General features: G+C 42.5%; 1 protein-coding gene across 1 annotated transcript in view; it reads left to right on the forward strand.

Moving 5' to 3' along the window:
* The window catches only part of TRIO (trio Rho guanine nucleotide exchange factor), a 5,246,815-nt gene that overhangs the window by 83,521 nt on the left and 5,139,892 nt on the right, over window positions 1-23,402 (forward strand). The window lies entirely within an intron of this gene.

Here is a 23,402-nt window from a genome sequence, read left to right on the forward strand (position 1 = left end):
CGTGGCATGTGTGGGGGCTGCTGGTATTGATACGTATTGTATTCTGAGGGATTTATGGGCCCAGTGTTTAATGGGAAAGCGGGACAGGGGAAATTTTGCCTTGAGGATGGGGGTAGGAAATAGGACAAGGGAAGGGGATTTATTTGGGTGGCAGGTCCACTGTTGGGTGAGTTACAGATATAGTTAGATGCCCCTATCTCCCTAAATTTGATGCTGATGACGTCCCCCGCTATGGACTTCGTGCTTCTGCCGACCCAATCTCCTCTACGTGCGGAGAAGATATCGCCCCTGATGTGAGCGGGTAAGGGTTTATGGAGTTGGAGCCACTGGGCACATTTATTCCTCAACTCTGCGAAAGTTTCTCTTACACCCTCCTTCAGTGGGGGAACAGCTGTTAGCACCACCACGAAGGGAGAAGCTTCCGGGGGTAAATTGATTATTTTGGGCCGAGACTGCTTGATCTTAGGTTCTAGTGGTTTTTCTGGGAGAGGGGTCTCTACTGGAATGGTGGTGTTTCCATTATTACCTTTTACTTGTCGGTTGTTTGTTTTGGTTTGACCTACTGGGTCTATTTGTGTTGCGGGGGGGAGATCTACCGCTACCGGGGTGTCTGGGGGAGCATCTGAATTGCTCCCTTTTTTGGCTGGAAGTTGTGTTGCTGGCGCCTTTCTAGCTGGTAAAGTATTAGGCTTGATCGTTGTGCCTGTTGTTTGTTTGATACTAGATGTTTTTTTTGGGAGTATTTCCTTTGCCCCATGCGTTGGAGCGGGACCATTACCGCTTATCTTACAGCTACATTTCGTATTGATTAGTGACGTGAGTCTGTCCAACTTTGATATTAGAGGTTTAATTTGTGCTGTAATTGTGGCTTCGAGGTCTGATTTGAGGTCCATTACCATATTTTCCACCCAGCAGGGGATACCTGCCGAGGAGTTTGAGGTGGGCGTGATCAGGTTGTGATTCTTTATTTTTATTTTAGATTTTTCCTTGATATTTGGCATAGCCTTAGTGAAGGTGGAGGTGTTTTTCCTTGTTTTTGTCGGTTCAAAGGTCGTTACTGGATCAGGTAGTATGGAATTAGTAGTGACGCTCTGGTCTAATTTTTCAGTTGGTGATTGGCAGGCTTCTAAGTCTGGGGTTGCCTCAAGGTCGACATATGATTGATCGGAATCTGTTTGGGTTACGGATAAATCTACAGAGTTTGGAACAGTCATCGTGGGAACAATAGTTAGTGGCAATGGTAAAGAGCAGTTGTTAGCAACCTGGTGAGCAGGGGAGTTTGCGGTGGCAAGTGAACCTAACGAGGAGCGTTTAGCCTGCATGAGGTCCAGGGAAACTTTTCTCCAGTAGAATTATGCTGTTATCAATGGTGTCGTTTACCCTGGATATGAAAAGGTCTATGGGACCGGTCACTTGTGTCACCAATGTAGCTTTCTTAGAAGTGCTTCTGGTTTTGGGACGCATCGTGATCGTCAATGATGTGAGTCAGAAATCGTGGGGACCTGAGGGAACGAAGTGAAATGCAGGGTGACAGGGCCGGGGCCGTCCTCTGCCGTCCTCGAACGGCCTCAAACGGCCCTGTCTTTGCCCAGTCTTCGCCCCGGCTGCGTCCCGCGCTGCGGGAGTGAGATGTTATTATGTAGGAGGCGGAAAGGGCGGGGGGCGGGCCAGCAGGGAGAGCGGACCGGAAGCTCTCCGTCGGTCTTGCAGGGACTTCTGGGAAATGAAGTCCCCGCACGCTCGCAGCCCCGCTGGTTCCTCGCGCCCCTTACCGCCTTGCCGCCTGTGTCCTACGTTGGTCCTTGAAGATGCTGCCTCTACCAACGCCCACCAGCGAAGCGGCACCCGCGGAGCGGGTGCGGCGAGAGGTGGGCTGGGAGACCGGTGCGCTGCTGGGCTGATAGGCTACAGCGTGGGTGAAGCCTGGAACTTCCGCTTCAGAAACTGAGTAAGTAGGTGTCCCGCAGGATGGTGGGAGAGGAACACTTTTAACTGCCTTTGATGGGCGGGGGGCGGGCCAGCAGGGAGAGCGGACCGAAAGCTCTCCGTCGGTGTTGCAGGGACTTCTGGGAAATGAAGTCCCCGCACGCTCGCAGCCCCGCTGGTTCCTCGCGCCCCTTACCGCCTTGCCGCCTGTGTCCTACGTTGGTCCTTGAAGATGCTGCCTCTACCAACGCCCACCAGCGAAGCGGCACCCGCGGAGCGGGTGCGGCGAGAGGTGGGCTGGGAGACCGGTGCGCTGCTGGGCTGATAGGCTACAGCGTGGGTGAAGCCTGGAACTTCCGCTTCAGAAACTGAGTAAGTAGGTGTCCCGCAGGATGGTGGGAGAGGAACACTTTTAACTGCCTTTGATGGGCGGGGGGCGGGCCAGCAGGGAGAGCGGACCGGAAGCTCTCCGTCGGTCTTGCAGGGACTTCTGGGAAATGAAGTCCCCGCACGCTCGCAGCCCCGCTGGTTCCTCGCGCCCCTTACCGCCTTGCCGCCTGTGTCCTACGTTGGTCCTTGAAGATGCTGCCTCTACCAACGCCCACCAGCGAAGCGGCACCCGCGGAGCGGGTGCGGCGAGAGGTGGGCTGGGAGACCGGTGCGCTGCTGGGCTGATAGGCTACAGCGTGGGTGAAGCCTGGAACTTCCGCTTCAGAAACTGAGTAAGTAGGTGTCCCGCAGGATGGTGGGAGAGGAACACTTTTAACTGCCTTTGATGGGCGGGGGGCGGGCCAGCAGGGAGAGCGGACCGAAAGCTCTCCGTCGGTGTTGCAGGGACTTCTGGGAAATGAAGTCCCCGCACGCTCGCAGCCCCGCTGGTTCCTCGCGCCCCTTACCGCCTTGCCGCCTGTGTCCTACGTTGGTCCTTGAAGATGCTGCCTCTACCAACGCCCACCAGCGAAGCGGCACCCGCGGAGCGGGTGCGGCGAGAGGTGGGCTGGGAGACCGGTGCGCTGCTGGGCTGATAGGCTACAGCGTGGGTGAAGCCTGGAACTTCCGCTTCAGAAACTGAGTAAGTAGGTGTCCCGCAGGATGGTGGGAGAGGAACACTTTTAACTGCCTTTGATGGGCGGGGGGCGGGCCAGCAGGGAGAGCGGACCGGAAGCTCTCCGTCGGTCTTGCAGGGACTTCTGGGAAATGAAGTCCCCGCACGCTCGCAGCCCCGCTGGTTCCTCGCGCCCCTTACCGCCTTGCCGCCTGTGTCCTACGTTGGTCCTTGAAGATGCTGCCTCTACCAACGCCCACCAGCGAAGCGGCACCCGCGGAGCGGGTGCGGCGAGAGGTGGGCTGGGAGACCGGTGCGCTGCTGGGCTGATAGGCTACAGCGTGGGTGAAGCCTGGAACTTCCGCTTCAGAAACTGAGTAAGTAGGTGTCCCGCAGGATGGTGGGAGAGGAACACTTTTAACTGCCTTTGATGGGCGGGGGGCGGGCCAGCAGGGAGAGCGGACCGGAAGCTCTCCGTCGGTCTTGCAGGGACTTCTGGGAAATGAAGTCCCCGCACGCTCGCAGCCCCGCTGGTTCCTCGCGCCCCTTACCGCCTTGCCGCGTGTGTCCTACGTTGGTCCTTGAAGATGCTGCCTCTACCAACGCCCACCAGCGAAGCGGCACCCGCGGAGCGGGTGCGGCGAGAGGTGGTCTGGGAGACCGGTGCGCTGCTGGGCTGATAGGCTACAGCGTGGGTGAAGCCTGGAACTTCCGCTTCAGAAACTGAGTAAGTAGGTTTTCCTAATTAGCTTACAGTACAGAACATACTTCAGTTTTTTAAATAATATGTTACCTTTTAAATACAACTTGAAGTTATCAGTTGAAATTTAGTGGATATGCACTTCAAGAAGTAGTAGTCAAAATGGCTGTGTTTCTCTCTCTTTCTTTATATATATTCAGGTACATAACCAATCAAATGTCATGATATAATAGTAGAAATTGAAAGTAATATTTTAATTGGTGGTCAATTCCAACACTTCCGATATGTTTTGTGAAGTAATTTACCTCAGGGATTTTAGAGAGGTCTACATGCTAAATGGCTAAATGGTATTCCAACGAAATTTGTGAAAATGGTAGGGATTGGTATGTAGTATGAGCTAATGTTTAATTGGTGAAAGTGTCTCCAGTGGTCTTTCTGTAAATTACTTTCCCACCTTTTTTGAGCGAGTGCTTGTCAGTGCGTGTCCCGGTACGCGAACCTGCAGCGTTACGGGAGTCCTCCATTTTGTGTTTCGGTAGAATTGAGATACAAGATGGAGGGTAAATAATGTTCAGAATGGGTAGAAGGGGGTACTTTAGACTTATCCTGACCCCTAAGTTTTCTGAGGGTGGCTGAGGAGGCTCATATATGTCGAGAAAATAAATTTAATTTTTCGCGTGGTTAGCTGCCGGTACGCGAACTGGGTAGCGAACCGGAAAGCGAACATAAGTGAAAAAAGGTACATTCGAAATTTCAAAAGAGTAAATAAAGTTAAGGTAGCTCTGAAAAGAGCTTTTGTGTTCTGTGTAAGTTCTAGATACTTATAAGTAGGAACCAATACACATTCTTAAATTTAGTATGAAAACTCTGTTCCCCTCATCTGAGAAATGCACGCCATCTCCTCTGTAGATATCTTGCAAATAGTAACGCAAGTTATTGTTGTAGATGCAGCCCATTCCATGGTCTCTCATGTAAGCTGAAAGACTTATTTACATGCTTCCTCGATTTCTCAATTTGTGGACAAAATTGATTGGACCACCTCCATTTTTGTCTTTGGCATATATTGGAATATACCAAGGCAGTTTGAGGAAAAGGTGTCATCAATTGCTCAATGGTGTCTTTTAGGAGCATTTCCAGACCTACCCCAGTCAAAGTGCCCAAATCGTTTCCTCCACAGTGCACTATTATGAGGTCAGGGTTTGGCAAATGTAAAAAGGTTTTCACCAATGGTATCAATTGGTGACATTTCAATCCTCTTCGGCCAATCCATTTGATTTCCACATTTTGTAAATTGAGGTTGTGTAAATTTCTGTTATCAGCATACCTGTGAGCCCAGTGGATGTAGCTATGTCCAAGAATCCAGACTGAAAACATGGCTAGAGGAGTTTTTGCTGCAGTCAGATGAAGTGTGGGAATGAAATGGCAGTTGAAATAGTGAAGTTTGTAATGAAAAAAAACTGTGGAGTTTAAGTGCAAATGATTCATTAGCAGTGATTGGTGTATTTCCATTGCTGAAAACAGAAAGTTAGGGTGCATGGATGTGTTCTTTGAAAGATGTAATTTGAATGGTTAATAAAAAATGATGTTATGAAAGATTGCAGTGGATTAGCAGGTGTACTGAGAGTTCAGAGTTCATTTGAAACATTGTTGTGTGAACTTGTAAACATGAGAGGTCTGGCAGGCGGTAGTTGCTATGGAAAAAGGTCAGAAAGTGCAGAGTGGGGAAGGGTGTTGATTTGAAAATAGTGAGGGAAGAGTTTTGATTGGCTGACATGAGAGATGTGTGATGAATATCAGCGTTTCAGTGCCTTTGTTGGTTCCAGCCTCTGGAATGCATACCTTTAATTCTGCTAAAGAATAATTGGTGTGTTTCTGAGACTGTTTTGAAATTCAAAAAGAATTTGTAAAGGTGAGTTATCGTTTCTATATTTTAGATAAAGACTAGTATGCTTTTTTGAGTAAATAAGAAAGTCAGCTGTGTATTTAAAATGATGTTTTGCGTCAAGTGTTTACATTATGCTTTCAAAGGCGATTTTGCATTCTTTTCCCAATTGTAATTGTAGTTAATGTAAAGTATTAGTACTGATAAGGTGTGTATGTACATAGGAGCTGTGCTGTGTTTTTTGAAATTATGATCAGAAAATAGTTTTTAAGGAAAAGGCATGCTTTAAAAAAAATGAGAATTTATTTACTTGTGATGTGATTCCTGCAATGCGTCGCTTTTGCAGAACAGATGCATGATGCATCTGTGTTGTTATTGCCCCATGCTGTTCTACAGTGTATATGTATAAAATTATGCATAAGTGTTGCACGGGCATTGTAAATACTCTCCTATGTGTCCTTAGCCATTTCAAGTCACTCCCCCTGGTTTAAGGGCCTTGTAAATACGTCCCCATGTGTGTCTGGTCATTTGTAGTCACTTTCCCCGTGGTGCAAGGCCCTTGTAAATACGCCCCGATGTGTGCTTGAAAAATTTTGTTTTTGATTGTTTGAGTTACATAGCCATGTAAATAGTTATTGAAAAAATGGTGCAAGTACCTTAAAAAAACGTTTTCATGTGTATTAGGGCATTTTAAGTCAGTTCCCCATGAATGTAGGTGTATAATTGTTTTACATAAAAGGTTTAAAAACTTTTTTTGAAATTAAATGCATGCACACTTTTGGCCCGATGTAGGTGGCCGTTTCACGCCATTTACCGACCGGTTACGGCCGATTTCGGCCGTTTCCGACCGGTAAATGGCTAATCGGTATGTAGGGGCCTAAATCCAAGGCCACATGTAGGTAAATCTACATTTACAGAATTGGTAAAATTACTGATTCAGTAAAATACCGAATCGGTAATTTTACCGATTCTGTAAATTCCATATGTAGGTGGGACTCTTCTGAGTCCCAAAGGCCTTAACGAATCAGTATTTTACCATGAAATCCAACTTCATAGTAAAATACCGATTCAGGTGTGCATGCACATGTGTGCATGCACACGTATGTCATGTGACAGGCAGGTATGCCTGCCACATGGCACTTGTGCCTGTTTTGGGGGTGCCAGAGGGTGTCAAAGTGACACCCCCTGCACCCTTGTGAATTCTTTAATTACCGATTCGGTAAATACCGAATCGGTAATGCCTAATCATTCCTATGGGCTTCAAAGCCCATAGGAATGAATGGGCATTACCGATTCGGTATTTACCGAATCGGTAATTAAAGAATTGTTAAGGATTCGGTAACGAATCTAGATGTTGAGACCTACATACCATTTACCGATTTTGAAATACCGAATCGGTACAATTCGGTATTTTAAAATCAGTAAATGTTTTTTACCTACATCTGGCCCTAGAATCGGTATTTTACCATCAAATTGGTTTTGATGGTAAAATACCGATTCGTAAAGGCTCCTGGCACTCTGAAGAGTCCCACCTACATATGGGTGACTTCAAATCGGTATATTTACCGATGTTTTATTTTACCGAATCGGTAAAATTACCGATTCGGTAATTTTACCGATTCGGTAATATATTGCCCCTTACATGACAAATTTTGTAAACTGGTCGGTAACGGCCGAAAATACCGTTTTTCGGCCGTTATCGACCGACCTACATTTGGCCCTTAAAGTCTTAGGGACAGATTTATGATGGTTGTGCGCCTCTTTTGTGCTGCTGTTACGTCACTTTTATAATGCAGGAGAGATTTACAAGATGCACCATGTTGCAAAACAGCAGCCGCGGGTCGTGGAGGGAGTTACGGTGGGGCAGGCAGGCGGGGAGGGGGGGGCAGGGTGGAGGGACGTAAACACTGGCATATGGATTATTGCAGGTAAGTACACAATTTAATGTGCGTAAAGTTTCATGTGTGCTTTTTGTTGCAGGGTGGGCAGTCATTTGCATGAAAGCCCTGTAATACTATCACTATCACAGTAAAATTAAAAATATTTTATTGAATCATCTTTATAGCATTGCTGAATCAAATTCTTACTGTTATTGATTTACTGTTTGGTAATAGTGGTTAATAGCATTTTTTATTATATTTTACCACAGATTCAACTGCACATTATTTAGAAATTAGACAATGCCGTCTAAGGATAGAATCCGAAAGGCTACGAAACGTCAAAGACAGCAGATTAGTAAATGCTTGCAGCAGTCCTCTACATTAAAATCACCTCAACGTACGAAGAAAGCTCAGGGTAAGAGAACGAAATCATTTCTTAGAAACATTTGTAGAAACAAAAGTATAACTACAGAACAAGTTTTAGTGCCGAAAAAGAGAGCCAATTTAAATGGAAAGGAAAGGCTCGTCAAAAAAGTTTCTGCTAGAGCAGGAGATAACTCTGTGCATGGCAGTAGAAGGGAAAATGCATTCAGGGACATTCGTAGGCAAATGTTCCGCAACAGGGTAATTGTCAATTTGCTAAAACAATTTAAGAAAGGCCAACAGAAAGTGGCATTTTATAAGAAAAAGAAAAATGTATAGAAAATTATTGATCAGGCTTTCGAAATTAAGCGAAAGTTATTTATTTTGGTAATTAATAGAATTAGGAAACTAAACAAGGTAATCTATGTTTTCAAATCAAATAGTAGATGGAAGAGAGAAGTTAATCGAAGTAATTTTTGTGAAGTTTTCTCAGGAGAATGGATGCATAGTTCAAATAGTGAGGCATTTTTTAATGAGGAGAGTTATTTTCAGGACAATGATTTGGTGCATGCAGTTGACACCAGTGGTCGAGCTTATGAGGTGAAAGACGGTCAACCGGTTGAAAAAGAAATACTTGTGTCTGCAGATGCAGAAGAGGCGTTAAGTGATGAGGTTTTAGGGAGACGTCCTAAGGAACCAGTGTACACCTGGAAGTGTAGTTCTATTTGCAGTGTGCGACAGGATTCCATCAATTTGCTTTGTGATTTTATACGGACGTTTAATAAGAAAAGTTTAAAACAAAAAATAAAGTTGTTGCAAGAATTAGATCCTTGCAGAGTGAGACAAGTGACAGGTTTGCATGGTCATTCACTGGCTTGTCTTTCCAGGAGAGTATGCCAGAGTGTTTTTCATCATTTCAGGATGCTAGCAGTGCATCATAATAAAGTGAGGAAATTAGTGAGAATGTTGTATTATGCTAAGAGTCCAACAAGTATGCTTAAACAATTAAGCAGTGCTCTTTTGCATGGTTCTGAAGTAGATGTGAAGAATATTTGTCAAGAAATTGAGTTCTGTTACTTTGCTGGTAAAGAGAACAATGTTGATACTGAACCACTAGAAGAAGGTAATGTGGAAGACAGTGTACAGATTTTCAGTACACATAAGTTTCACAAGGAAATTTCCACGTTTATGGTGAAAACATGTGAGAGGCCTAATTTAACTTGTGTGTGTTGTCGAAGGACTTATAAGAATCAGACTAAGTTAGTGGATTTATTTGCAAAAAGTGATATGGAAAACAATAGTGAATGGAAGGATTTTGTCACATACTTGATGGTAGAAAATTGTTTTGATTTGGGAGCCGACCAACGTATGTGTACTTATTGCTATAACAAATTAAACCAAAACCAGATGCCTGCTAGAGCGGTTTATAATAATCTGGAATTAGTTGACATTCCTTCTGAATTGAAGGATTTAAATACTTATGAATCTATTTTGATTCAAAGTGTCCATCCCTTTCAGGCTATTGTACGAATGGAGCCAAAGACAGGGAAGTTGCCTCCATCAGATTTACAGAGAGGATTAAAGGGAAGGGTTGTTTATTTGCCTTTGGATTTGAAGAATAACATTAATACAATTGGAGTAGAGAAAGTGGAAGAGGAACCTCTGGTTATCATAGTTAATGGTGTTCCGACAAAGAGTAAGAAAATCTGGCAAGATTTAGTGGATGTTAGGAAAGTAAAAAGGCAACATTGTATTTGATAAAAAATAATGAGTACTACAAGAATGTATGTGTTGCAGAAGAGGAAGTAAGTGAAGAAGAGGACAGCGATTTGTGTCCTGGACAAATTGAGAAAGTAGAAGCCTCTAAAAAGGAAGAAATATATGAACATTATAGTGTTCATCCTTTGCATTCCAAGGAAGTCATGGGGAATGCTATTGAGTTGTTTCAAATGAAACAAGCCAAAGGGAGTCCCATTAGTGTTTGGGAGGAAAGTTTGGAAGCTCGATGTTTCCCACAGTTATTTCCCACACGTCGAGGAGGACGATATGATGAGCGACCTGTTCAAATTCCTGCTTCAGAATACCGGACTTTACGATTGTATGCAGAAGATTCTAGGTTTCGTCAATGCATTCCCTATTTATTTCATCTACTGTTTGATACTGATCTCTCTGGGTTGTCTTATGCAGTGAACCACATCTTGAAAAGTGGTGTACAACTGCGAAATATCTTGGCAAGGGACTTTATGGATAAAGTCAATGTGCAAGACAGTATTTTGGATTCTCACCTGATTAATCTGATGGCATGTCAGCGTGGTACTAATGAGTACTGGTACCGTCGTCATGGTGACTTAAAATGTATGCTGAGGAAGTTAGGAACTCCCACATGGTTCCTCACTCTCAGCTGTGCTGAGTATGGCTGGGAAGACTTACTTGAATTTCTACGAGAGGTAAATGGAAACATTGAAAATATTGAATTCAAGACACCCGGAGAACTGTGCTCTTTGGATCCTGTGAATGTATGCAGATACTTCAATCATAGATTTGAAGCTATGATGTCTTTCATCACGAACAAGAAAAATCCACCTCTTGGAGAGGTGTTGGATTTCTTCTGGAGAAAGGAGTATCAAGCAAGAGGTGCTCCTCATATACATATGCTGCTATGGATCAAAGATATTTGTGATATTTGTGAGGGTATTTCTAGAGCGCGACGTTCGCTCCGGAGGGAGCATCTTGGCGCTGAAAATCCTGGATGACCAGTCCTAGAGAAGGAGAGGGGTTAGATGGCTGATTTGGAGTAGTCGTCAGAAAGGTTGAAAACCCAGGTCTTTAGGAGCTTTCTGAAGGGTTTTTCAAGGGTCTGTTGTCTGAGAGTTTTGGGCAGGTTATTCCATGCTTTCGTGGCCACAAAGCTTAGGGTTTTACCGCCCTTCGTTTTCAGGTTGTATTTAGCAGGGAGGATGAGATTGTCATGGGACGAGCGAAGGGAGCGACTGGGGGTGTAGTGGGGAAAGCGTTTGGAGAGGTATTTAGGGCCTGTTTTGTTGAAGGCACGGAAGGCTATGATCAATATTTTAAAAAGAATTCTTTTGTGAAGGGGCAACCAATGTAAGGATCGAAGGGCTGCGGAGATAGAGGCTCTGTTCTTTTTTGCCCCTGCGAGAAGGCTGTTGCAGTAATCCAAGCGTGAGATTATAAGCGCTACTGTCACAGTTTTTCTGGCATCGATAGGAAGGAAATCAAAAAACTTTCTGAGGGATTTGATTATTCCAAAACATTTGCCGGCTACGGTTCTGGCATGTTGATCAAAGGAGAGGTCCGAGTCAAAAATAACGCCAAGATTCCTGGCCGATGTAACTGTCTGGGGGGGAGCGACTGAATTGTCTGGCCACCAAAGGGCTGAACAGAAGGAGGTGTTTTTTCCAATCGGAAGGATCTCTGTTTTACTAGAGTTGCATTTTAAGTGGTTGCTGTCCATCCAGCGGAAGACTTCAGTTAAGCAATGCTTGAGGTTGAGCTCAGCTTCAGTGGAGTTGCCCTCTAGTGGCACGATGAGTTGTGTATCATCGGCGTACGAGGTAACTGGTATGCCGAATGATTCGATCAGGGACAGGAGTGGGATGAGGTAAATGTTGAAGAGGAGGGACTTAGGATGGACCCCTGGGGTCACCTGAAGAGATCGACTTTTCTTTGGAGTTGAAGGGGCCAAGAGCGACAGTTTGTGATCGATCACCCAAATTTGGAACAGATCCGGATGACTTAGTAATGAGTTTCATAGAACAGTATGCTACATGTGCTGTTCCAAAGACAAATGAAGACAAAAGTCTAAGAGAACAAGTTTTACGGTTTCAAAGCCATCGTTGTGGAAAGTACTGTCGTCGTAAATTCAGAAATAAGGACAAGTACTACACCAAATGCCGTTTCGCATTTCCACGGTCGGTGATATCAAAAGGAAGAGTTAACAATTTGATGTCTTCGCTGCGACATAATGTGACGAGGAAATCACCCAAAAACACATACAATTTGAAAAGAAACGAAGAGTCCAAGTACATCAACGACTACAACCCAGTGATTTTGTCCACTTGGAATGCTAACATGGATATACAGTTTGTGGCTGACAACTGTATGGCTGTGGCTCGGTATGTGACGTCTTACATCACCAAAAAAGAAAAGACAGAACTGAAGGATATGTGGGAGGATATTTCCCATGAAAAGAGTCTCAGTAAGAAGTTGTACAGTTTCAGTCTGAAGAAGTTGTCGCATCGAGAAATCTGAGCTTACGAATGTTCTGACCGGTTATCTTCAGCAAGTCTCTATGCCAAATCTAGGAGTATCATTTGGGCGAGTCTTGGTCTTGCTGCAACGCGTAATCGAGTTCTGAAACCTGTACGGGAAATTGAGTATTTGGCGGAGAAGGAGCCAAACAGTACAGATATTTTGAAGACCAACATGTTGGATACATATTATCCAAATAGAAGCAGTCACCTGGAGAATGTTTGTCTGTATGAGGTTCTACAAAATTACGTTTTCAAGAGGAACTTCAAAGAAGATATTGATAAAGAGTGTATACTGTAATTGGAAGTGAGGGATGTCTGGTCAAGCAAAGAAAATGTCAATTGGTTAATCATCGAAAATTGGATTGCGAATCTCCAGAAAGAAAAGAGTTTTTCTATTTAGCTCTTTTGCAACTTTTCAAGCCTTGGCGTGCAGAAGAGGAACTGCTTGGGGATTTCCTCTGTTACAAAGACTCTTTCAATGCGGCCAAGGAGTCCATAGAATGTCCTGTTTTTCCAAAATATCTAGAAATGTTGAATGCAGAAATCGAGCAGGAAGCAACAATTGCAGCTGAGATTGCTAGAGACAGTTCTCAGGACAGTCAGAGTTCTGTTTCATTGAGTCAGGATCCACTAGGAGGACCAGTTATCGAAAATGAAGCTGCCACTGCCATGATTGAAGTGGAAAGAGCCATGGCACATGCTCAGGAGGATGTGGTTAACTTAGAAGATTTGGAAAGGCAACTCAACGTTGAGCAGAGGAAAATATGACGAAGTTACCAACCAAATTGAGCATGGATTAAGTCATGAGAAGAAAAAGTGCTCATGCACGTCGTTGAAGCCTGTCCGACTATACGTGAGTGGAGAAGCAGGAACTGGAAAAGTTTCCTCATTAAAGCAATTTCATGTTATCTGCAGAAAAGGACTGAGTCATCGCTGTCTTGTGTTGTGACCGCTCCAACTAGACTGGCAGCTCATAACATTAAAGGTATTACTTTGCATCGGCTACTGATGCTGCCAGTGGAGCATGATAACAAATTACAATACCACAAGTTATCTGGGGATGCTTGTTGTGAAGTATCTAGAGTCCTGAAGAAGATGAAACTTCTTATCATTGACGAAGTAAGCATGGTTTCCAATGTCATGCTTGCCTTTGTGCATTTGAGAATGCAGGAAGTTCTTAAAACAGAGTATGATGTGTTATTCGGTGGCAAACACATCATTGTTTTTGGTGATCTTCTGCAGCTGACACCAGTAAAAGGACAACCAGTGTTTAAACTGCTTTCACATGAAGATACCAAGAAGTGCCTAGGGAGCATTGGCAACGTTAACATATGGTTAAACTTCAATTATGCTGAGCTGCGTGAAAATATGCGTCAAGCGAAGGACGAAGATTACAAGAATATTCTACATGATGTTAGAATCGGGAAAGTGACTGAGCGTGGGAAAGAAGCTTTACATGCACGATTACTGTCAAATTTGTATCCAGAAGAAGACGTTCTGCCGGAGGATATTTTTCAGAAAATTACTGAGAAAAAATCTGGAATATGTTTAATGCCAACTCTTGCAGAATGTTCCATCTTCAACAACAAAATGTTGAATTTAGAAAAACAAGAGATTGTGAAACTGGAAGCTATTGACCGAATAGAGCATATGGGAGCAACAATTATTTTGTCTGAGAATTTGAAATCTAAATTGGATTCATTAGAGAAGACTATATCTAAAACTGCGGGTTTTGAAAAGACTCTGAATGTGTGCTTAAATTGCCGTTTCATTTTGAGAAGGAATTTACATGTTGAAAGAGGTCTGGTAAATGGATCAATGGGTAATGTTGTTGATTTTGAAAAATACAGAAGTAGAGATGGAATTGAATTTTTAAAAATTAAATTTGATGGCATTGAGGAAGTACAGCTAATTGGTCGTTGCACAGCTAGGTTTTTGCTTGTAAAAGACCTATATGTTCGCCGTAAGCAGCTTCCTGTTTGCTTGGCATATGCGGTGACAATTCATAAATCGCAAGGTTTAAGTGTAGACACTGCTTTAGTGAATATTGGCAGTTCTGTGTTCAAAGAGGGTATGGCTTATGTAGCATTGTCACGAGTCAGAACTTTATCGGGTTTGTACTTGATTGACTGTGATGTCCCAAACATTTGTGCGGATCTAGATTGTGTTAAGGAATACAATAGGTTAAGAAGAGAGTATGCGCCACATTTGCCTCAATATCCTTTGTTTGAGAAACGTGTGGTAGGCCGGAAACGAAGAAATATCAGTAATAATAGGGAGGTTGAAGCAAAAAGACCAAAAGTCGACGAACCAAAAATTGTAAGCAGGAATAAAATGAATTCTGTTGAAAATGTTGTTGGTTTTAAATTTGAAAATAGTTCTGGTGTCAACTGCTATGCTAATGTAGTTGTTAATGTTGTCTTTTCACTAGAGACTTTAAAAGAACAGATTGTGATCAATTCGGAACAAAGTTTATGCTGTTTGTTGAATTCTGTGTTAGAGAAATGTAGCACTGATAGAACAAAAGTAGAAAGTGTGTCTGAAATTCGTTATCTGTTAGACGAATGTTCAGGTCAAACAGAATTCTCTGAAAATATTCAGCAGGATTGTCAGGAGTTTTTAATGTATATGCTTGATGTATTGCAAGATGAAGTTGTAGATGTAGATTATCTGTTTGGTCTTTCTTATCTATGGCAGCATGATTGCGAGAACTGTAGGCTATCAAGTACTACTAGTGTAGACTCAGAAAGATTTATATATTTAACTTTGCCTGACATTAAATCAGTATCCTTCAATAAGCTAGTAAAGGCAGCCGATCAAAACATGGAGTGTAGCCAATGTAAGTCTGCAATGCTGTCCACGTTAATTTTACGAAGTTATGGCCAGTATGTCATTTTAATGTTCCAACGATGTAGGCCTGATGGAACTAAATTGACAACTTTAATTAATAATTTTGTGGCTTCGCAGTTGTCAATATCAGGAAGGACTTTTGTAACTACAGCAATTATCTATCATGAGGGTCCTTCAACTTCTTCAGGACATTACACAGCTTATTTAAAATCTGGAAACGGCTGGTCATTCTGCAATGATTCTGTTTTATCTTTCAAAAAAAGATTTCCCTTCCACCTTAAAAATTCTTACCTGCTGTTCTTACAACCAAAATTTTAGGAAATGAATCTTGGGATTTGTTCAGAGGAATTTCCAGAGGTTCTAATGGCTCCTACTCTATATGGCCTTGTGGATAATTGTAGTACAGAGCCAAAACTGTTTGTTTTTATAAGCTAAGTCAAGCAGCAGATCAAAATAAGGAGTAGAGGAAATGCAAGTCTGCAATGCTGTCCATATTTTTTATGGAAACTTATGGGTGAAATGTCATTTTACAATTTGAACTACATAAACTGGATGAAAATAAGTTGTCAAGTCTAATAAAAAAATTTTGGGCTACACAGTCATCGATTTCAGGAAGAACATTTGCAACTGCAGCTATTATATGACATGATGGTCGTTTGACAACATCTGGGTATTACACAGCTTATTTGGAATATAAAAAAGGCTAGTCTTTCAGCAAACATTACTAATTGAGTACGAAGCAATGTTGCCTTTTGACTTGATTACTGAAGTGAGAATTTAGGGTAGGTAATTAGACTATAATGATTCTAGGTATTGCTGTAATTTAGTGTGCTGTTTTAAATTGCTTTGTATGTCTCAGTTTTCTTAAAACAATGGAGTTTATCTTTCAGAAAGTGGCGGGCAGAAAATAGTAACAGCACAACACAGTATAAGCTGTTCATAGGACATCCTTTGACGTCATAGAAAGTAAGTTACTTTGGAGGAGTTCTTATTTCTGCTTAGTTATATTATTTGGGTTTTTTAAACACAATCATTTTGATTGTGTTTTTTTCCCCGCTGTTATATGATGAATACCTTCAACTCACTGTTTTCAGTGAAATTTGATATTTTCTGATAACAGCAAAAATAAACCATTAAATATGTTTAATTAATTTTCTACTTTGAATTGTGATTTATAATATGTATTCATTTTGTCTCATGCTCACTCTTTTTTTACTACCTTGTATTAATTTAAATTTTTTTGTTCTTTCTTACACAGATTAAAAGTATAAAAATGATAATTTACTACGTTAATGACAATTATAAGGTAAGTGTTTAGTACTCTTTATGTTACATGTCTATCAGATTTAACTTTTATTAGTTCCACTGCTTCATTTCTTTAACCCTTAGTTTCCTGCATTTGCTACTTCCTTCATTTCTTTTTCTATTACTTATTTATACTACTCTTTTCACTCCTTTTATCAGTCCCTCTTTCAACAGTAACTGTGTGTTACTCCCTCTATTTGTCTTTCTTTTCACATTACTCTGTTTATTTGCTCGTCTTTTTAAAAAAAAAAATTTTTTTAGTTCGCTCCCGGTTCGCGTACCGGAACGCTAACCGGAAAGCGAACCAAAAGAAATAGAAGATGCTAGAGTGCTAAACATTCTAGCAATTTTTTTTAAAAGGGAAGGTAGTTCTGAAAAGAACTTTTTTTTTATTATTTTTGTTGTTTTATATTTTTTTTGTGTTTTTTTGGAGGAAGGGGAAACCAAAATGATTCACTTCAAAGGGCTCAACAGGAGCAACAAAAAAAATTACTTTCTTGGACGTTTTGCACATTGATGATGTTCATATGCTCTATTTATTCGAGTAATACTCCTCTCTCCACATGAAATTAATTTGCCACATTGTATACATGTCAATTTCATCTGCCCAAAGTTATTTTGGAGATTTGGTACCGTTTCCCTTGCCTCTGATTCAGTTATTGCTAGTTCATTGGTGGATGTATTGGCCGGTCGGGGGTTATCCACCAAATCTCTAATTTGTGCAGCACTATAATTAATCGGTGCCACCTCTCCATGTGTCGATGCATGGTATGATTACCATAACTATATTTATTTTCGATCCCTCTGGAGAGTTTTTCGTGGCAGATGAGGCAGGTAACGTACCTGGCATTTACTTTCTTTTCATGTTGAGGAAAAGAAAAAAATTGCCAAATAAAATTGACTTTAACATGGGACGTCCTTGGCATTTCTTTCAAAAACCCCTTTGTCCCTTGCTCCTGTTCCTCGTTTTCCTCTTCTTCCTCCTCTTGTTGGAAGATGACCTGGCCAGTTGGTCCTCTCTTCTTTGGTGGTGGTGGTGGAGGTGGTGGGGATCCACCAGCTGCAGCTACTACAAATGCCATGACTAAGCAAGCAAAAACAGGTCTTTCTCTCATAAAAATGAAAGTTGGAGTGAGGAAAAAAGGTGGGACTTTCATCATTTGGGAAAAAAAATGTTCTAAACCAATGAAAAGTGTTTATTTTACGTCATATGATCAAGCGTTCCATCATTAGGAAACTAAAAGTAAAATGAACCAATGAAAAGTTTTATTAACTAGTCACATGACCTGTTATGCTTACGTTACGCGCTCCGTGCCGCGCCTCGGATCGTTTCCGGGGCTCTGCGTTTCGCGCCTTGGTTCGCGTTCCAGAACGCTTCCGGGTGCGCTAACGCGGCGCGTCATAAGGCGCATTACGCAGTAACGCGATACGTTGCGATTACGCGACGCGTCACAATGTGGCTTTCTAACGCGGTACTTGCACTAACGGAACGTTTACCGGTTCGCGGACCGGCAGCGAAACAAGAAAAAATAAAATATAATATAAATTGAATTAAAAAAATATAATACAAAAATATATTTGTGAATTAGAATAAGAATATATTTTACAGCTATAGATATTAGCTTTTAAAAAACCAATGAAATTCACTGAAAAAACCATAGGTTATAGACCATATATAGTTAGGGATTAGCATATACAAAACCTTGAAAATTCACTGAAAAAACCATTGGTTATAGACCATATATAGTTAGGGATTAGCATTTACAAAACCTTAATTTACTCGCACAAAACCATAGAAATTCGCATATATTCGTTGCAATAACTATATATCGCGCACCCGCAATCCACTGCTGATGATGTCACATATTACATCATTCATGACATGGTCAGTGACATCACTGATGACATCACTGATGACATCTCAAATGACATCACTGATGACAACACCCAGTGACTGTATGTTTCTGAAAAGTTAAAATATGTCTTACATATTGAAGAATGAGTGGATTTATAAGTGTCTGGATGAAGGATTTAGTAGGTGCATGACTGACTGTATGAGAGAATGATTAAATGTGTCTCACTGAGTGCATGGGTTAGTGACTAAACTGTCTTAATTTGTGCATCATTATATATGTTGTTCTGTAAACTGCTGCATGTTTAAATCAGTAGCTATATGAGTAACTATATGGGTTATTGAATGGTTGCCCAAGTATTTGTATGGGAGACTGAGTATGTGTGTGGGTGGCTGGGAGGTGTATGACTGTGCATAGATGTGTGAGCAGTTGATTCACTAGATGTATGGGTTCAAAAGTGCATGTGGAAACAGCTGTATGGACAGTTGACTGTGTGCATGAGTGTATTGGTGAGTGAATGGATATCTCAGTGCTACATGTCAAAGTAAGTACATATGTAAAACACAGTCCATGTGAGAGTTGACATATATAAATAACTGTGCATAAGAGCCAGTGAATGTGTGAGTGGCTGTATGGATCATTGTGAACTTGTATCAGGGATTGTATAAGAGTAAATATGTGTTAGTATATGTTTGAATAAGTAAGGTGTGTATAACTGTATAGTTGAGGAAATGGAGGTGTGATTGATTCTTTGCATGACTGACTAGGTGTGTGAGTAACTCCATGGATGAGTGACAGTCTGTGAGTGTCTGTGTACACTGATTATATCTAAGGTTATATTAGAGTCTGAAGAGGTTCATCGTATTATCACATGAATGATATTATCATTGATGTGATCAGTAATGTCAAATGAGATGTCATTTGAGATGTCATCAGTGATGTCATTTGAGATGTCATCAGTGATGTCATCAGTGATGTCATTTGAGATGTCATCAGTGATGTCATCAGTGATGTCACTGACCATGTCATGAATGATGTAATATGTGACATCATCAGCAGTGGATTGCGGGTGCGCGATATATAGTTAGTGCAACTAACTATATATGCGAATTATCTATGGTTTTGTGCGAGTAAATTAAGGTTTTGTAAATGCTAATCCCTAACTATATATGGTCTATAACCAATGGTTTTTTCAGTGAATTTTCAAGGTTTTGTAAATGCTAATCCCTAACTATATATGGTCTATAACCTATGGTTTTTTCAGTGAATATATATATATATATATATATATATATATATATATATATATATATATATATATATATATATATATATATATAAATCAAACTTATTCAGTTGCATAATATATTTTTACATTGTGTGTAATGTGTATTTGGACTAATTGTTTTCAACTTTGATCTTAATAATACATTGGAACCACTATCGTAAATATAATCTACACTTGCAACTCACTGTATTTCTTTGAGCGGTCATCTAACTGTAAAATCTACGTGTTAATAAACCATGAATACCATTTTGAATATCTTGAACGTAGCATGCATAACATGTCCTAGCAGCAGGCAATCCTTTTGTTGAACATATGCAATAAATGTGCACATATTGTCCTTCACCCCAAATAGTATGTCCTGGGTGTAAGGTGAAAGGAATTCAACACTTTTGATTTTTGTGAAGTACCAAAAATGGTGCCTTATTTTTATATAGCCCTTCAGCTGGTTCTAAGAACTGTAATTAACAGATGGTGCCCTTTCCTCTTTATGATGCTGATCCAGCTAAGCTTTCCAACATACCCTCAAACCTGTCCCACTTAACTCAGAAGCTATAATTCATTCTTTACTCATCGGTGTGGCCCATAAAACCGCGAGTCACACATTCACACACTACACCGCCGACGAAGAGGGTGAACTGCTGGTTAGCGGGGTACCTTGAATTTATGCTTTATACATTATGGGCATTTATAAACTTTGATTACCATACTAACCTGTAAATAGGACACAAATACATCAAGATACTCCGCTATATGGTAGATGGACCAACTAGTAGAAATCAGTTGATGGCGATTAAGACCAGCTCAATCACAGTAATCCTATAATCTTTTAACATTCTATTCTGCCATGACATTTATCTAAAATAAAACAGACTCAAGTTTGACATTTAAAATAGTTTATCTACTTAATTTTAGAAAGGAAATAAACAATTTATTTAGACCAGCAAAATGTAAGCATTTTATTTAGTACATGTTAAAGAAAATGAAAATTGGAAAAACATGTTACCCATCTGTCTTAAGCGAATGACAGAGTTGCACAGGTTCCCAAAACTGTCTCTCTATTCTCCTCAATGCCTCCCGTCCGAAATAAAAACTCTGCAATCGGTCATTCTTCTTTGCTCCATCAAAGTTAGTCCAAAAATATTTCGAAGTCTGTAGCACCATAAAATTTTCCAAACTGACAGCATGTCGTGGTGCAAGATAAAATCCGTGGAGCAACTTTTTTCTATCTTTTGCGCAAGCTCTATTATACCCTTTTTCTCTAACTATCTAACTTAAAATTTAAACTTTTACAGTCCACAGTCCTTTCTGATTGGTCCATTAGAGGGGTGGTAATGATCACTTCAGGCACCCCTTGTTCAAACCAGTTTGTATTTTAGCAATGTCATCTTTTAATTCGTCCCATGGCATTACTCAACTTTTTACTTGTCATTCTCCTTTTGTAACACTTTTCGTTATTATTTTTTCAACACATTTCCTCTCTCACGGTTTTAGATACAGGCATCCTTTGGCACGTATCCTTGGCCAGGCCACGCTGACCTTGACATCTCTCACTCCTTACACAGGCCAATCTATTCACACTTTCTACTCAAAGGGCATGCGTGGAGGCCATCTTTTTCCCGAAGTTCTGGCAATGGTTCAGTAAACAGCCATTTTTCCCCAGCTAAGCCGCGCAGGCCTCAATGAGAACTAATGCGAAAATAAACACAACAGAAATTAGATTGAGAATTATAGCCTTTCTGTTTACCTCCCACCATTCTAATATCCCAGTTAGTTGTTACCTAGCAAAAGCAAACATGTAGCGTCATTAGGTCTCGCCTAGCGATGCAGCGCCATGCGTTGCTCGCTAGCGAACCTATTGTCGCTGTGTAGATAGCAAATTGGGTCATGAGATGTGCACGAGCTTAAAAACCCATTGCAGTCAATGGCTGTGACCGCGGGCTTTAGGAGACGAGCGCTGTGAACGCGCACGTCTCTTCTCGCGCTCTTCCACACTTTCACTTTCACAGGGCATGTCGCCTAAGGTACGTGGTCACAGCCATTGTCTGCAATGTGTTACACACGATACCAGCAGCCACGACCATTGAGCCATGAAGACGGGGACTGCCCCCAGCGAGCCCAATGAGACAACATGCTGGCACTCTCTTGCGGGCGATGTATGGCCCGGCGCTGTGATCCTGGCCAGAAGTAACAGATTCGGGGTGTAGGAAGGTGGCTACCTGACTATGGTTACCCCAGATTTTTTGCCTTGTGTTTAGCTGGTTTTCGACTTAGCCTGGGGCCCTGCTAATCAGGGCCCCAGGCTATCTGCTCTCTCTGTAAAATGGATTCCATGAACCCTAGGTGCATAACCAGATTGGCTTGGGTCACCTTATCAGCCCCTGTACAGAGCACTATAGGTGCCCAGGGCATAGGTGCATCCAAGGCCTACCAGGGGCTGCAGCATATCTTTTGCCACCCCTGGCTTGCTATCTAAAATTGACACAACTGGCTGATCACTCAGCTAGCGCAAGGTGGTGTAATCACCCCTTGCTTAGATATAGTATACCTATATCTAAACCTATCTGGACACATATATACCTATCAGTCACTCCTATGGCAGGCCTTAACAATCCTGGAGGCAGAGTGCTTGTTTTATGTGAGATGGTGCTCTAGCATGAGCTGAGCCTGTCTGCAGCTGTCGGAACCAATTCCCTAAGCGTTTCCAGGATAATGCCATACCATATACTATTAAGTGCATTATAATCCTCGCGGTTATATGATAACTTTGGTTTGCCTTTATCAAAACATGTTGTGTAAGGTGTCATACGATTTGGAATACTACCCCCTCGCCAGTCCTGGCGACGGGGGTAGCATTCCACCCCTCTATAGGGAAGACGACCTGTTACTTTGCTAAAACGCGGTTGATTTTAAAAGAGCCTCAGATCCACAAAATGGATGCTCCTGCCACAGACACAAGTCTGACCTCCTGCTGCTGACCGAAACTCAGCAGAGGAGGCCTGGACAAAGGCTTTCCTGTCGCAGGGAGGTGTTACACCACCCCAGACAGGAGATAGTGGATTGTAGCAGGGAGGTTTGAAAGAAACCAGACACTGCCTGGGGAGCACAAGGCTTCCCCTTGCATAATCCGGCCAAACCGGTTCTGGGGCAGACCAGCCCCAGTCCCAGGGCGGCTTGGATCAAAGGGAAAGGGGTGTATCCACCCCCTTCCTGAGTCCCACCCATAGGAGGGGACCTAGCAGGTAATCCAGCCCCCTAGATTGGTATAAGAATGGGAGCAGTGCCAACGCACTCAGATTATCCTGATGAAACATTTGAAACGAAACTCTGGACCCTTCGAAATCCTACTCAACGTAGAAGACTGAAGAATCTCCCTTGTGGTCAAGGAGTGACCACCCTGTGCAAACAGGCACCATCCAGCACCTCGACGTCTGCTTTGTTGCAGTTCCCGCCGGAACTCGAGCGACAGAGATCGAAGAGATCAAGCTTGCCTGCATTCTTACAGCCCGATCCACAGTCCCTGCAGAGCTGAGACCCGTGGAGGCGACCGGAAGCGTGGGGCACGCCATCTTGAAAATACCATGAGACGCTGACTGTGCAGCCCACGAGTGACCCTCGAAGCTGTGCACCGGGGTTTGAGAAGCCCCAACCCTGAGCCACTTTTGCACCAAAGCTCACCCCTCTACACTCGACGAGTGCTGCGTGGGGCCCTTCTGCTTTCTTTGGCTCAACGCGTTGGCCCGGTCACTTGCCAGCTGGCCTGTGGCCCCTGTGCCAGCGAAAACCTAAAACCGACTTGTGATTCTGGTTGCTCCAGACTTGCACCCGCTCCTCTGAAAAGGAGCACCCGCTCTGACCCTCCTGGTCCGAGTGAGAAGCAATCTTCCAATCCCGCGTGGATTGCTCTTGCCAAGTGTTGTTTGCTCCGATCTTGAAGCCGACAGCACAGACGGTGAGAGCCTGCATGGGACAGCTCGTGACCCGCTCCTGGAGGTCGCAGATGCCCCAGAGCCCACGTGGCAGCGGAGAGAAGCTCTTT

The sequence above is a fragment of the Lissotriton vulgaris genome, chromosome 4_1 (assembly GCF_964263255.1).
Source record: "Lissotriton vulgaris chromosome 4_1, aLisVul1.2, whole genome shotgun sequence".
Classification (NCBI taxonomy): domain Eukaryota; kingdom Metazoa; phylum Chordata; class Amphibia; order Caudata; family Salamandridae; genus Lissotriton; species Lissotriton vulgaris.